Source organism: Telopea speciosissima, chromosome 4 (genome assembly GCF_018873765.1).
Source record: "Telopea speciosissima isolate NSW1024214 ecotype Mountain lineage chromosome 4, Tspe_v1, whole genome shotgun sequence".
Taxonomy (NCBI): domain Eukaryota; kingdom Viridiplantae; phylum Streptophyta; class Magnoliopsida; order Proteales; family Proteaceae; genus Telopea; species Telopea speciosissima.
In genome coordinates, this window is record NC_057919.1 from 42,916,045 (window position 1) to 42,931,734 (window position 15,690).

Below are 15,690 nucleotides of genomic sequence, written 5' to 3' on the forward strand. Positions count from 1 at the left end.
TATCCCTGTTACCTCCTCTATTTCTCTTACCTCAGTTCTTCATGTTCCTAACCTTGCTGTTAACCTTTTATCTGTAAGTCACTTGACTAAATCCCTCAACTGTTGTGTCACCTTTTTTCCTTCTCACTGTCTCTTTCAGGATTTGGTGACGAAGAGGATTACTGGTAGCGGACGTGAGGAGAAAGGCCTTTACCTTTTTTATCCTGGTGTACCCACCACTCAGTCCTATGTGTGTGGACATGATGACAGTAGTTCAGTGGAGTCTGTTATGTTATGGCATCGACGTCTAGGCCATCCATCTTTTGTTGTAATGAGGAAACATTTACCTCACTTATTTTCTTCTGTTGCATCTTCCCATGTTTTTGAATGTGAACCATGTATGTTGGCCAATCATTGTCGCTCCTCTTATCCATATCATGGTAATAGAACTGCTGCTCCTTTCCATATTATACATACTGATGTTTGGGGACCTTCTCCCACTACTTCTTATTTGGCTTTCGTTACTTTGTCTATTTTGTTGATGATTTTTCTCGTGCCACTTGGACTGTTCTTCTGAAAAATAAGAGTGATGTTTGTGAGGCATTTCAGAATTTTTGTCAAATGATCCTTACTCAGTTTGATACCCGTATCAAAGTTGTCCGGTCTGATAAAGGGGGAGAATATATGTTTAGTGGTCTCCAAGCTTTCTTTACTAAGAATGGCATTCTCCATCAGTTAGCGTGTGTTGACACACCCCAACAAAATGGGGTTGCTAAGAGGAAAAATTGCCATTTATTGGAGGTCACCCGTAGTCTCTTGTTTGGTATGCATGTTCCCAAGACTTTTTGGTTGGCATGCGTCAATCGCATGCCAACCAAACTTCTTGGTTTCAAATCTCCCTTAGACATCTTATCTCCACAGGTTTCTGCTTTCTCTCTTCCTCCTAAAATCTTTGGCTGTGTTTGTCATGTGCATGTTAACAAATCACATTGCACAAAACTTGATCCCAAAGCCCTCAAGTGTCTTTTTCTTGGATACTCTTCTACTTCTAAAGGTTACCGGTGCTACCATCCTTCTTCTCGCCGGTGCTTCACCTCCAAAGATGTCACCTTCCTTGAATCTGTTCCTTTTTTGCCCCATCTCAAGATCCTCTTAGGGGGAGAATTGTGGGAATGAGCAGCGTTGATTCTCTCCATTACCCACTACCTATCTCTCCCTTTATGCTTGACATTGGGAAGTCGTGAATCGGATGATGTGCATACTGATTCGGTGGTTGATGAAGCGCCAGTGGTCCTAGTAAGGAGAAAGATTACCACATTACATACAGAAAAGGTGAAGGCTTGCATAATGAAAGAATGAAGACCTGCCAAGAGTCCTCTTTAGATCCAGATCCACAACCTAAGATCCACTCTTCTCACTCAGGTGATCTCCCGTCTCCTTCTTTATGTGATTTAGACCTCCCTATTACTGTTCGCAAAGGGAAAAGAGCTTGTACTAATTCTATAGCCCAGTTTGTTTCCTATGATGCTCTTTCTTCTACAGGTCTTGCCTTTATTAGTGCCCTCTCTGCTGCTTCTACTCCCAAAAATGTTATTGATGCTATGTCTGACCCAAAGTGGAGACAAGCTATGTCTGAGGAAATGATGGCACTTGAGAAGAATGGTACTTGGCAACTGGTGGATCTTCCTAAGGGACGTGTCCTTGTTGGATGCAGATGGGTCTACACAATCAAGTACAAATCTGATAGTGTTAAGAGATACAAAGCAAGGTTGGTGGCTAAGGGATACAGTCAAGTCTATGGAATTGACTATCAGGAGACATTTGCTCCGGTTGCCAAACACAACTCAATTAGAGTTCTTTTGTTATTGGCTGCCAATAAAGAATGGCCATTATACCAGTTGGATGTGAAGAATGCCTTTCTCCATGGGGATTTGGAAGAGGAAGGGTACATGCAAACTCCTCCAGGCTTCAAAATGCCATCAGCTAAAGGGAAGGTGTGTCTCCTCAAGAAGGCATTATATGGTCTCAAACAGTCACCAAAGGCATGGTTTGAGCGCTTTCGGCAGGCCATTCTGAAGAATGGATATTCCCAGAGCCAAGCTGATCATACTCTCTTTACTAAGAGGGGCCATGGTACCATTACAGCCCTTATTGTTTATGTTGATGATATTGTGGTCACAGGAGATGATATAGTTGAGATAGATAACCTGAAGAGTTACTTGGCACGACAGTTTGAAATTAAAGAGTTGGGTCCCTTGAAGTATTTCTTAGGCATTGAAGTATCAAGGACCAAGAAAGGAATTAATATATGTCAACGGAAGTTTGTTCTTGACTTGTTGACCGAGATAGGAATGTTGGGCTGCAAACCAGCCAATTCTCCTATTGAGCAAAATCATAAACTAGGAGAAGATTGTGGTCCTTCTCTAGTTGATGCGGGAAAATACCAAAGGCTAGTGGGGAAGCTTATCTATCTTTCCATGACACGCCCAGATATCTCTTATGCAGTGGGAGTAGTGAGCCAATTCATGCACGCTCCCAAGGGTGGCCACTTGGATGCCGTGTATCGTATTCTTAGATATTTGAAGTCTTCTCCAGGGAAAGGATTGTTGTATGCCAGACACAACCACTTGAAAGTGGAAGGTTTCACAGATGCTGATTGGGCTAGCTCCATTACAGATAGGAGATCCACTTCCGGTTATTGCACCTTTGTAGGGGTAATTTGGTTACATGGAGAAGCAAAAAACAGCATATTGTAGCTAGATCCAACGCAGAGGCAGAATTTAGAGCTATGGCCCATGGAGTATGTGAACTTATATGGTTGATAAGACTTGTTCAGGAACTGGGATTTGACACTGAAGGTCCTATAAGACTCTACTGTGATAACAAGGTAGCCATCAGTATTGCCCACAATCCTGTTCAACATGACCGAACCAAGCACATAGAGGTTGATAGACACTTCATCAAGGAGAAGATAGACTCTGGCTGCATTTGTACTCCCTTTGTGAAGACTGGTGATCAGTTGGCAGATATCCTCACCAAAGCTCTTGGCTCTCCTCAATTTAATGTCCTTCTAAGCAAGCTGGGAATGCATGATATATATTCTCCAGCTTGAGGGGGAGTGTTAGAGTTGATAGTAAATATGTATTAGGGGTAGTTCAGGAACTAGACTTCTAACTAGTTCCCTTATTATGTATTTTTAACCTTTTATGTCTTTTTACCTTTTACCTCCCTAGGGAGGTGATTGTAAAACTTTTAGTAATTCTATTTGAGTAATATAGGTGTGTTGGAGAAGTCTCTCTAAAACACACAACTTTCAACCGTAACTCTCTCTTCTTCCCTCTCTTGTCTCCTTCTTCTCTAGCATCTTCCTTCCTTCTCCATTGTTTCCCTAATCTGAAACTCAACTAGAACATAAATCCAAGAGCAAAGAAATAAAACCCGAAAATTGCTTGAACTGGACTGAACTTGATTAGGCTTCCTCTACCACACTTGAATTCGCATCTACCAAATTTGAAAAATAAAAGTCTAATCATAAGACATGAAGATGAAAGTAAATAAAATAAAACAAAATTGCAATGAGAGTACTTGAAAGAATGAGAATGAGAATGAGAGTGAAAGAAATAAAGAGGATGAGAATAAAAGAAAGAAAGAAAATTAAGATTGACTATTCCTTCTACCAAACTTATAATTGAATGTGTTGAATGAACATTGAATGGATGTTGATGATGAAGCCTACTTTGCTTGAATGAACTTGCATACCTTCCTCTTCCAAATCTCTAAATCCTCTCACAAGAACTAGAAACCTAGAACTAGAAGGCTTAAAACAAAAACTACACCTAAATATTGAAGAGCTTACAACCAAAATTGAAGAATAATCCTTGAATTAAATTTACATAAAAGAAATTACAATCATTAAAATAAAATTCAGAAAAGTAAACTAGAAAACTAGAAGCCAAAAATATGAAGAAGACTAAAATTCTCAATAGCAATTAACACTCACAACAGCCCAACCCCCTTATGTATTTATAAGGGAAGGAGAAGGAAGAGAGGGGAGGAGGGAATAACCTCCATGGTTTTGAGTGGGTCCCACCTCCAAAATTCGTTGGAGGTGTTGCTCACTCAATCTAAGATTTTTTTTTTATCTCTTCTTCCCTTTTACATCAAAGCTTGAATCCCAAGAAAAAATAGAAAATAGAAAGTAAAAAATATACAAATCCTAGTTTAATACACCTTCTATTTTCTCAATTGAAAGCTTTTCAATTTGACTCTTGTGTTTCATTTTTCTTGCAGGTGTCTTCTCCAAGTAAGGTGAACAAGGCTCTCAATCTTTGATTTTTCAACTTTCCAAGGATGAGAGAATATTTCCCACAATATATCCATCACTTGTTAAATCCCCATAGTGCCCTTAAAAATTTGGTAGAGAGAGAGAGAGAGAGAGTGAGGGTGAGGTGGTGCTTGAGAGAAAATAGGAAACTCCATCTTGTGCTTCATGATTCTTAATTGCCCATGTAATGGAAGAATCTTGATAAAATAGGGAAGCATCAGTGCTTCTTCTCCTTGAAATCGTGGAAGGTGGGACCCATGTGTAGTTGGCAGCCATTCTCTCTCTTCAAGCAATAAAAAACGCAGAAGGGGTCTTGTGCTTGATGAAATCTCAACCCTTGATCAAAATCACCTTCTTTGATGTCAAAAATACCCTTGAAAAAACGTAGACTGGCTTGGGCTTGCATTCCAGCTCATCTTTGGCCCATTATTCTTTCTTGGCCCAAAAAGAATAATTGCTTGCATGATGGCCTAAATGAATGTGTACTTGACATGCAAGTGGTCCATCTTGCTCAAAATTTAGTCCTCTTCACAGTCCTGAAAAGAAATATGATGACTTTATTGTAGATTAGGAGATACAGCTCCCGATAGCCCAGAATAGCATAAAATGACCTAAAACCTAAAAAACACAGAAAAGTACCCGAGTAACTCTGTTCAATGTGGTAAAATGCATGCTTTATGCCCTAAGATTTCATACATAAATGTGCTCATCAGAGTCCTCCATACTTGAACTTTGCTTGTCCTCAAGCAAACAAAACAAAAACTATCCTAAAATGCAAAAAATCTTAACTCACTTTCGTAGGAATCACGGTTGCACTTAGCATGTGCAACAAGCCTTTAAACCCTTAGGTTACCCCTAGTGGACGAGTTTTGTCTCGTGGTCGTTTACAGTGAATGTACACCCAAAATTCAATAAGTCCAAAAATGATGCAAATTCTAATTATGGCATAAGTAGGATAGTGCACACAATATCTAAAAATGCTCAACTAAAGATCGAGGAGCCAAAGATTCCCCCACACTTGAATTTTATTACCCCACATCAATTCAAGCAACAAGCATGTATCAAGATTAAGGTCCTCATATCTTCTGAACACTACTCACCTTCAGGTAAACTACTCATAGCATTGATGGAACCAAAGACTCAGGCTTTGAGCATTTTTTACCATACTTTTCCTTTCAGGCATTTAAGGCAATAACTTTCCTTCAATCTCAAATAGTGAACTCTATTTCTACTCCACTACTGTTCCCTGAATGACATGGTGGAGCATACACCAGACACTCAAGTACTTAGTAGCTTCGTTTTTTGCATATATCTATAAAGACATTGAGACATTGATGCTAGAGTTTTTTTAGAAGTTTCCTTCCAAGGAATTTCGAACAATTTACCCCGCTTCTTGAGGCACCAGTGCCCTGTCTACTTCCAAGGAATTCCACTTTCCTTTCTTGTTTCTTCTTTTTTTTTTTTTCTATTCACTTTTATGCCTTGCCACAAACAAATTAGTCTCAGCTTCTAGCCAAAAGATCAAAGGGTCCATAAAACACACAGAGGAATCTAGCCATCAAATAAAATGGTGCTCATATTTTTCAACTCAGTCCCCATCACCGGATACGTATTAATTACAGTCCTCGAAAAGGGATTTTTTTTATTATTTCGCATGCTAGGGCACCTAGGTCTCTCTTTCTCTCGCTTCGTAATCAAAGAAACGTATGCACAAAACTACCACCATAATCAAAATTCACCAATTAAGTTCACACCCACCCACACTTAATTCATATAGTATCCTCAATGCATGCAGAAAATAAAGAATAAGGATAAGGGAGGGCAGACATACCAGGAGATCAATCATCAAGGAACAACTGGAATGGGCATCTCAATATATGGCTTCAAACGTTGGCCATTCACTTTAAAAGTAGCGTCTGTACTTAGATTGGAAATGTCAACAGCCCCATAAGGAAAAATAGTTTTACCAATATAAGGACCATCCCATCTAGAGCGCAACTTACCTGGAAAGATATGCAAACGAGATATGTACAACACTTTCTGACCTACCTCAAAAGATTTTTTCAAAATGTGCCTGTTGTGGAAGGCCTTGGTTTTCGCCTTGTAAATTCGGGCATTCTCATATGCATCATTTCTCAGCTCTTCCAACTCAGATAGTTGGAGTTTCCTATGGGCACCAGCAGTAGGTAGATCAAAGTTAAGCTTTTTAATAGCCCAAAAGGCTTTGTGCTCTAGCTCAACAGGTAAGTCACATGCCTTTCCATACACCAGACGGTACGAAGATTAAGGTCGGTCTTAAAGGTGGCCCTATGGGCCCATAAGGCATATACCAAACGATTAGACCAATCCTTGCGATTCAGGTTTATGATTTTCTCAAGGATTTTTTTTATTTGCCGATTTGAAACCTCAACCTGGCCACTGGTCTGAGGATGGTAGAGCGTGGCCAACTTGTGGATGACACCATACTTTGTCATTAGGGCCTCAAAGGGACGGTTGCAAAAATGCTTGCCCCAATCACTAATGATAGCGCGAGGAGTACCAAAATGGGAGAAAATGTTCTCCTTTAGAAATTTGATAACCATCTTGTGGTCATTGGTCCTGCAAGCAATTGCTTCAATCCACTTGGACACATAGTCCACAGTAAGTAAAATGTACAGATTACCAAAAAAATTAGAGAAAGGCCCCATGAAATCTATACCCCATACATCAAACATCTTAACCACCAGAATTGGATTGAGGGTTATCATATTTCTCCTGGAGAGACGTTCTAAGGATTGACATGAAGAACACATCTTACGGTAATTAAAAGCGTCCTTAAAAAGACTAAGCCAGTAGAATCTGCACTGTAAAACCTTGGCCACTGTCTTATTGGGCCCAAAATGGACTCCACATGCTTGATCATGGCAAAAAGATAAGATAGAGTGTTGCTCATGATCAGGAACACACCTCCGGATGACTTGATCCGGACAGGTCTTAAAAAGATAAAGATCGTCCCAAAAAATATATATTTAACTTAAGAAAAGAAACAATTCTTATCTTGGGTGGACCAATGTGCAGGTGTCACACCCGTAACTAGAAAATTAAAAATGTTAGTGAACCAAGGTTCACTAGACATTGCCATCAGATACTCATCAGGAAAGTTTTCTTTGACTGGAGAATCATCAGTCAAGGAATTTGGCAACCGGGATATATGGTCTGCAACCAAATTTTGACTACCCTTCTTATCTCTAATTTCTAGATCAAATCTTGCAACAAGAGGACCACCTAATGAGGCAAGCCTTGGCATCTTTCTTCTTCACAAGATATTTGATAGTTGCATGGTCAGTGTACACAATGTCATGTGACCCTATCAAGTAGGGTCGGAACTTCTCTAATGCAAATACAACAGCTAGAAATTCTTTTTCAGTAGTGGTATAATTAAGTTGTGCATCATCTAGAGTCCTACTTGCATAATAAATGGGCAGTTTATTGATTCTCTGCCCTAGGACAACCCCTATAGCAAAATCAGAGGCGTCACACATAAGCTCGAATGGCACTGTCCATCTTAGAGCTTGAATAATGGGTATTGAGGTCAATTCTCTTTTTAATTGCTCAAAGCTCTTATGACACTCAAGGGAGAAATCAAAGGGGCGGTCCTTTGCCAACAAGGTAGTTAGAGGCCTAGCTATCTGGCTAAAGTCCTTGATGAATCTTCTATAGAAGCCAGCATGACTTAGAAAAGATCTAATATCTTTCACACTTTTGGGTGGTGGTAAATTAACAATAAGGTCCACCTTAGATCTATCAACCTTAATCCCATCTTTGGAAATAATGTGACCAAGAACTATGCCCTGATTCACCATGAAGTGACACTTCTCCCAATTCAAGACTAAGTTCTTTTCTATACATCTCTTAAGGACCAAGGAAAGATGGTGCATGCAATTAGAAAAAGTAGAGCCGTGAATAAAAAAATCATCCATAAACACCTCTAGGAAGTGCTCTACCATATCAGAAAAGATACTCATCATGCACCTTTGGAATGTAGTAGGGGCGTGAAAAGCCCAAAAGGCATACGCCGGTAAGCAAAAGTTCCATAAGGGCATGTAAATCTGGTCTTATATTGGTCCTCTAGAGCAATAGGGATTTGGTTATAGCCAGCATATCCATCAAGAAAACAATAATATTCATGACCAGCTAATCTCTCTAACATCTTATCATGAAAGGCAAGGGGAAGTGGTCCTTCCATGTTGCCGCATTTAGCTTCCTATACTTAATGCAAACTCTCTATCCCGTTTGGATACGGGTCGAAATCAGTTCATTATTTGCATTTTCAACTACAGTGACTCCTCCTTTCTTAGGCATAACCTACACATGATTCAACCATTGGCTATCCGAAATGGGATAAATTATGCCATGATCCAAGCACTTTAGGATCTCCTTCTTAATTGCCTCTTTCATCACAGGATTAGCCCTCCTTTGGGGTTCCCTAGAAGGATTGGAACTTTCTATCAGATGGATATGATATTGAACATTGGAGGGACTAGTACCTTTGATATCTGACATGGACCAACCTATGACTTCCCTATGTTCTCTTAGAAGGTTGATCAACTCTTCTTCTTGACTAGAAGTCAGATCAGAAGCAATAATGATAGGAAGAGTTTGATCTTGTCCTAGGAAAGCATATTTTAGGTTGGAGGGCAACGCTTTCAACTCTAATGTGGGGGGCTCAATAATTAGGAATAGAGGCAGATAGGGGTCCAAGGGGCTCCACTGGTGGTTGGATGCTCTAGACTTCAGATAAGATGGTATCATCAACACCTTCTAATTCCTCCATATACTCTTGAAATCTCGAATCAAAATCAATTTCAAAGAAAGTTTCAATGTCACCGGGGAATCCTTGAAGCATATGCACCTCTTCATCTATATCGGGCTGCTTACCCAACCTAAACACATTAAAGTCCACTGATGTGTTGCCAAAACATAATTTCATGAGATCATTTCTACAATTGATTAAAGCATTACTGGTAGCAAGGAATGGTCTACCCAAGATGATAGAAACTTGGTCCTTGAAGTTTGTAACAGGTTGGGTATCTAGGACAATAAAATCCACAGGGAATACAAATTCCCCAACCTTAAGTAGGACATCCTCAACCATCCCCTTAGGAGTTTTTACAGATCTATTTGTAAGCTGAAGGGTGATTCTAATGGGTTTCAGCTCTCCCAATCCCATTGTTAGTAGACATAAAAAGGCAGTAGGTTCATACATGCACTAAGGTCCAATAAGGCTTGATCAATAGTGGTGTTGCCTATAGTGCAAGATATGATGGGATTCCTTAGGTCCTTATGCTTGGCTGCTACTGGTTGTGCGATGAGAGAACTAATGTGAGAAGTCAAGAATACCTTTTTGGGCACATTGGTGGTTCGCTTTTGGATACATAAGTCTTTGAGGACTTTTGCATAAGTGGGGACTTGGGCTATGACATTCAACAAAGGGATGTTCACTTGAACCTGTTTAAAAACATCAAGTGTTTTCTCCACAGAAGGAGATTTCTTACTAACCAACCTATTTGGGAATGGGGCAGGTGGAGTATACACTCTTTGCGGGATGGTTCCTTTAATTTTCTTAAAAGAATCATTTTTGGTTTCCTCAACCAAAGCATCTTGAATTTCTTCAGGTTCATCAGACAAACTTGGAACAAAAGGCACTACAACGGCCTCATCAGTAGGGGGAGAGTCAACATGAATGCCAGATGATAAAGACTGAGGGGTACTAACCTGTTGATACTCACGGCCACTTTGTAAAGCATATATGACATTAATCTGGCTGGAGGGCCCTAGATGTTGTTGACCTTGTGCAACATTGAGCTAAGGAGCTTGGGTTCCTTGCTGAATTAGAGCTTGATGTCTAGGATTCGGCTCAGGTTGGCTAGGCAATTTCCTTTTTCCCTCTCATGCAAGATTGTAACAAGCTGGGTGAGTTGTTTTTCCATAGTATTATGGTTTGACATGAGAAGGGTCATGTTTTTCTCCAGCTCACTTATTTTTGCTGCCTCTCCAATATTGGTAAACCCAGGGGGTTGCTGATAAGGTGTAAAGAGAGATGGCCTAGTAGAATTCATTTGAGGTCCTAAATGAGGACGTGGGAGAAGGGAATGAGGAGACAGACTTGGGTTTTATGGCGCAAAATTAGGCCTTTGGGGACCATGCTGGCCTTGATAGTGAAAGTTAGATGGGCCTGCCTGGTACCCTTGATTCCAGGAGATTAGGGTGATTTCTCCATCCTGGATTGTAAATGTTGCTATATGGATTATTCTGGTAAAGAGCACTTACATTTTCAATGTTGGAATTACCTGCAAAGGTGTTAGGGCATTCCTCCATAAGATGACCAGGTATATGGCACCAACTGCACATGGAGACATGGTTGACTTGGTTAACTGGGACAGGCTCCTTAGGAACTATGGATTCCAATCTTTTGATGAGGCTATTTAATTTGGGTTCTTTGGCTGATACACCCTCAATCAGGTAACCCATAGTGGTCCTTTCAGCTTTTTAGGTGGACTCCCATTCCTTAGTCTTATCAGCCAAGTTGGTAAAAAATGTCCAAGCCTCATTCTCATCAGTAAAAGATGTAAATCCGTTAGGACACATAGACTCTAATAGTTGTTTGGTCTGAAAGTCAATACCCTCATAAATGATTTGGCAAATTTACCACAAGTCAATACCATGGTGAGGGCATTCTAACAGGAGATCCTTGAACCTTTCCATGAATCTAGAGAAGGACTCATGTGGTTTCTGCCTAAATTGAAGAATGTCACTCTTGAGTTTATTGGTTTTGTGAAGAGGGAAAAACTTTCTCAAAAAGACAATTGTAAACTGATCCCATGTAGTAATGGAATTATAGAGCCACTTCTTGGCATGGTCTTTCAGAGCAAAGGTTATGAACCGTAGTTTCACTGCATCATCAGACAAATTTTGGACTTTAATCAGAACACAAACCTTCTCAAATTCCCTAAGGAAGAGATAGGCATCTTCATTGGCCATCCCATGGAAGTGGGGCAACATACTAATGAAGTTGGTCTTGAGTTCATAATTATTTCCTGTAGCAACTAGTAGACTGATGCAGGAAGGCTGTGCAACCCTGGTAGGGTACAACCTATCCTTAAGAGTCCTAGGCTGAGGTTGGTCAACCATGATCAAAGTTGGTAGAGGTAAAGGTGGTATTCTAACAAGTCGGTTAGTCGAGTCACGGGTCCACACTTTAGCCACCTAAACCAATTTAGAAGTCTCCTTTTTTTATTTTTTTTATAAAGAAAAACAAAAAGACTAAAAAAAACACTAAAAACATGAAGGAACTAAAGATAGTTGGTGCACCTGCCCCTCAAAGGTCAAAACAATGATTCGTACGTTGGCAGCAAGGGAATCCGTATAGTCTTCACTAGCGGGTGGATTCTGGTGTAGAGTGGAGGACTATTATGCGTTTTTGTTTCCAAACAAAAGCACTAATGATGTTGCTTTCCTGTTATCAAAGTTGGTCACCTCCAAAAATAGGTCACATGCCAATCCAAACCACCCAAACGAATCAAGGGGCAGCGTCATAGGTGATGAAATCCCATGAGGTACACCAAGATTGGCTGGGTTTGGGCATACGAAATTTTTTTGATTGGGCGCACATTCTTTGAAACAGAAGAGAAACAAGATGAGGTTTTTCTTTCTCTTTTTTCTAAAAAGAAAAGAAAAAGAAAATAAAGCACTTCGATTTACTTAAAAATAAGAAAAACAAAGTGGACAATTATTTCCCCGGTAATGGCGCCAAAAACTTGTTTGTCAAGAAACAATATCACAAGCGTACGGATCAATCGTAGATATGGTTCGAAGATAAGGAGATAAGCCACTCTATCTTACTTAAAGTAACGCGAAAGTGAACCATATTAAAGATGATTAAACTAAATTAATGGTCCAACACATGCATCTAATGATTCCAACGACCTAACCATTCATCATCTAACCTATAAAAACTAACACGAATTACGAGCTTGACGGATTAAAACTACCACATCCACACACATACAAAGAACATAAATCCAAGAGCAAAGAAATAAAACCCAAAAATTGCTTAAACCGGACTGAACTTGATTAGGCTTCCTCTAACACAGTTGAATTCGCATCTACCAAATTTGAACATAAAAGTCTAATCATAAGACATGAAGATGAAAGTAAATAAAATAAAACATAATTGCATTGAGAGTACTTGAAAGAATGAAAATGAGAATGAGAGTGAAAGAAATAAAGAGGATGAGAATAAATGAAAGAAAGAAAATTAAGATTGACTACTCCCTTCTACCAAACTTGTAATTGAATGTGTTGAATGAGCATTGAATGGATGTTGATGATGAAACCTACTTTGCTTGAATGAACTTGCATACCTTCCTCTTCCAAATCTCTAAATCTTCTCACAAGAACTAGAAACCTAGAACTAGAAGGCTTAAAACAAAAACTACATCTAAATATTGAAGAGCTTACAACCAAAAGTGAAGAACAATCCTTGCATTAAACTTGCATAAAAGAAATTAGAATCATTGAAATAAAATTCAGAAAAGTAAACTAGAAAACTAGAAGCCAAAAATATGAAGAAGACTAAAATTCTCAATAGCAATTAACACTCACAACAGCCCAACCCCATTATGTATTTATAAGGGAAGGAGAAGGAACAGAGGGGAGGAGAGAATAACCTCCACGGTTTTGAGTGGGTCCCACCTCCAAAATTCGTTGGAGGTGTTGCTCACTCAATCTAAGAATTTTTCATCTCTTCTTCCCTTTTACATCAAAGCTTGAATCCCAAGAAAAAACAAAAATAGAAAGTAAAAAATATACAAATCCTAGTTTAATACACCTTCCATTTTCTCAATTGAAAGCTTTCCAATTTGACTCTTGTGTTTCCTTTTGCAGGTGTCTTCTCCAAGTAATGTGAACAGGGCTCCCTCAATCTTTGACTTTTCAACTTTCTAAGGATGAGAGAATATATCCCACAAAATATCCATCACTTATTAAATCCCCATAGTGCCCTTGAAAACTTGGTGAGAGAGAGAGAGAGAGTGAGGGTGAGGTGGTGCTTAAGAGAAAATAGGAAACTCCATCTTGTGCTTCATGATTCTTAATTGCCCATGTGATGGAAGAATCTTGATAAAATAGGGAAGACAATCAACACTTCTTCTCCTTGAAATCGTGGAAGGTGGGGCCCATGTGTAGTTGGCAGCCATTCTCTCTCTTCAAGCAATAAAAAACGCAGAAGGGGTCTTGTGCTTGATGAAATCTCAACCCTTGATCAAAATCACCTTCTTTGATGCAAAAAATACCCTAAGAAAAACGTAGACTGGCCTGGGCTTGCATTCCAGCTCATCTCTAGCCCATTATTCTTTCCTGGCCCAAAAAGAATAATTGCTTGCATGATGACCTAAACGAATGTGTACTTGATGTGCAAGTGGTCCATCTTGCTCAAAATTTTATCCTCTTCACAGCCATGGAAAGAAATATGGTGACTTTACGTGTAGATTAGGAGATACAGCTCCCGATAGCCCAGAATAGCATAAAATGACCTAAAACATGAAAAACACAGAAAAGTACCCGAGTAACTCTGTTCAATGTGGTAAAATACATGCTTTATGTCCTAAGATTTCACACATAAATGTGCTCATCAAAACCTTATTGAGGAATACCCTCATTCATGCATATAAATCATACAACGAGCATCCGGTGTTTAGTCAATCTTGTCGGTAGACATCAACCATTAGATTACCACAATTGTATGAAATATAAACGTAACAATAAATGCCTCTCAGGTATGAGAAAAAGTAACTACCGGAAATTCCTCTTGCGAATACAATGACGGTAAACCAAATCGGGAGTTCTAATGGATCAATGTTCAACATAATTAAGTGTCCACATTTATATTTCCATACTAATCTCCATTAGAAAAATATACAATGTGGCAACCTTAAAACAGGATGCCCAAATCTGTCCATAGTTGTGGGCACTAACGGTAAAAGTGGTCAATTGCACATTATCAAAATAATCACACCAAGCACATGAATATGAAAATGTATTAATTAATTTAATCATATTAAATTGGGTTTGATGGACACATACATCAAATGCAATTAATCCAACAATCTCCCACTTGTACATCAAATCCAATTACTAGCTAGCTTTACACCTATGTTCTCTACATGCTTGTTGAAGCTACTAGTGTAAGTCCCTTTGTCATAGGATCAGATAGGTTATTTGCAGTGTCAACCTTGGTAATAGATATGTCACTGTCCTGTATGATCTCCCGAATGAGATGATATTTATGTTCCATGTACTTGTTCTTTTGATGTGCTCTAGGTTCCTTAGCTTGAGCAATGGCTCCTTTGTTATCACATAACAGAAAAATAGAGTGACTAATAAGGTCTGGTACAACCTCCAAATCGGTCAAGAGTTTTCTAAATCACACACCCTCCTTGGCTGCCACACATACTGCCAAATACTCAGTCTCAGTCTTGGAATTTGCAGCTGACTTCTGCTTTGCACTTTTCCATATGACCGCACCTCCTCCCATCATAAACAACATCCCTGATGTAGACTTCCTATCATCTTTATCTGACTGAAAATCCGAATCAGTATATCCAAATACTGACAAGTCACTTGCACCATAAACAATGCAATAATCCTTTATTCTTCTCAAGTACTTCATGATGCACTTGACAGCAGTCCAGTGTTCTAGTCCAGGATTGGATTAGAAAGTGCTAACCATCCCAACTGCATGACAAATGTCTGGTCTGGTACAGAGCATTGCATACATTAAATTTTCCACTGCCATGCCTAAAAGGAATATTTCCTTTCTTAGAATCCTTCATTCTAAATCTGTCCAGCACTTTGTCAATGTAGTTAGCTTGATCCCCAGTATGTAACTAGCATTTCTAAGTCTTTCATTGAGAAGTTTGTGGAAAACCATTTCTTTACAGAAGTCAGCAATCCTACATCATTCCCAATAAGTAGTATGTCATCCGCATACAGGACTAGGAAATAGACAAACCTACCACTGAACTTCTTGTAGACATAAGGTTCATCAAGGTTCTACTCAAAACCAACACCTTTTATGGTTTGATCAAACCTGATGTTCCAGCTTTTCGATGTTTGTTTCAGTCCATGGATGGACTTCAAAAACTTGCACACTTTGTTCTCTTCTCCCGGAGAAGTGAACCCTTCTGGCTGGGACAAATAGATGTCCTCTTCTAGATAGGGCTGCAAGTTTGGTCCTGTCGGCCCGAACCCGCCTTGGCTCACCCGAGACCGAACAGGGTCTGGGCTAAAGATTTTTGGCCCTGATCTTGGCCCTAATCTTGACCCTGATTTTGGCCCTGATTTTAGCC

At 39.5% G+C, this 15,690-nt stretch overlaps 1 non-coding gene across 1 annotated transcript; it reads left to right on the forward strand.

Moving 5' to 3' along the window:
• Window positions 1-11,000: 11,000 nt before the first annotated feature.
• LOC122660642 lies at window positions 11,001-11,107 on the forward strand. Its single transcript, XR_006332749.1, has one exon. It is a non-coding gene; the product is annotated as a small nucleolar RNA R71 (small nucleolar RNA).
• Window positions 11,108-15,690: the final 4,583 nt, after the last annotated feature.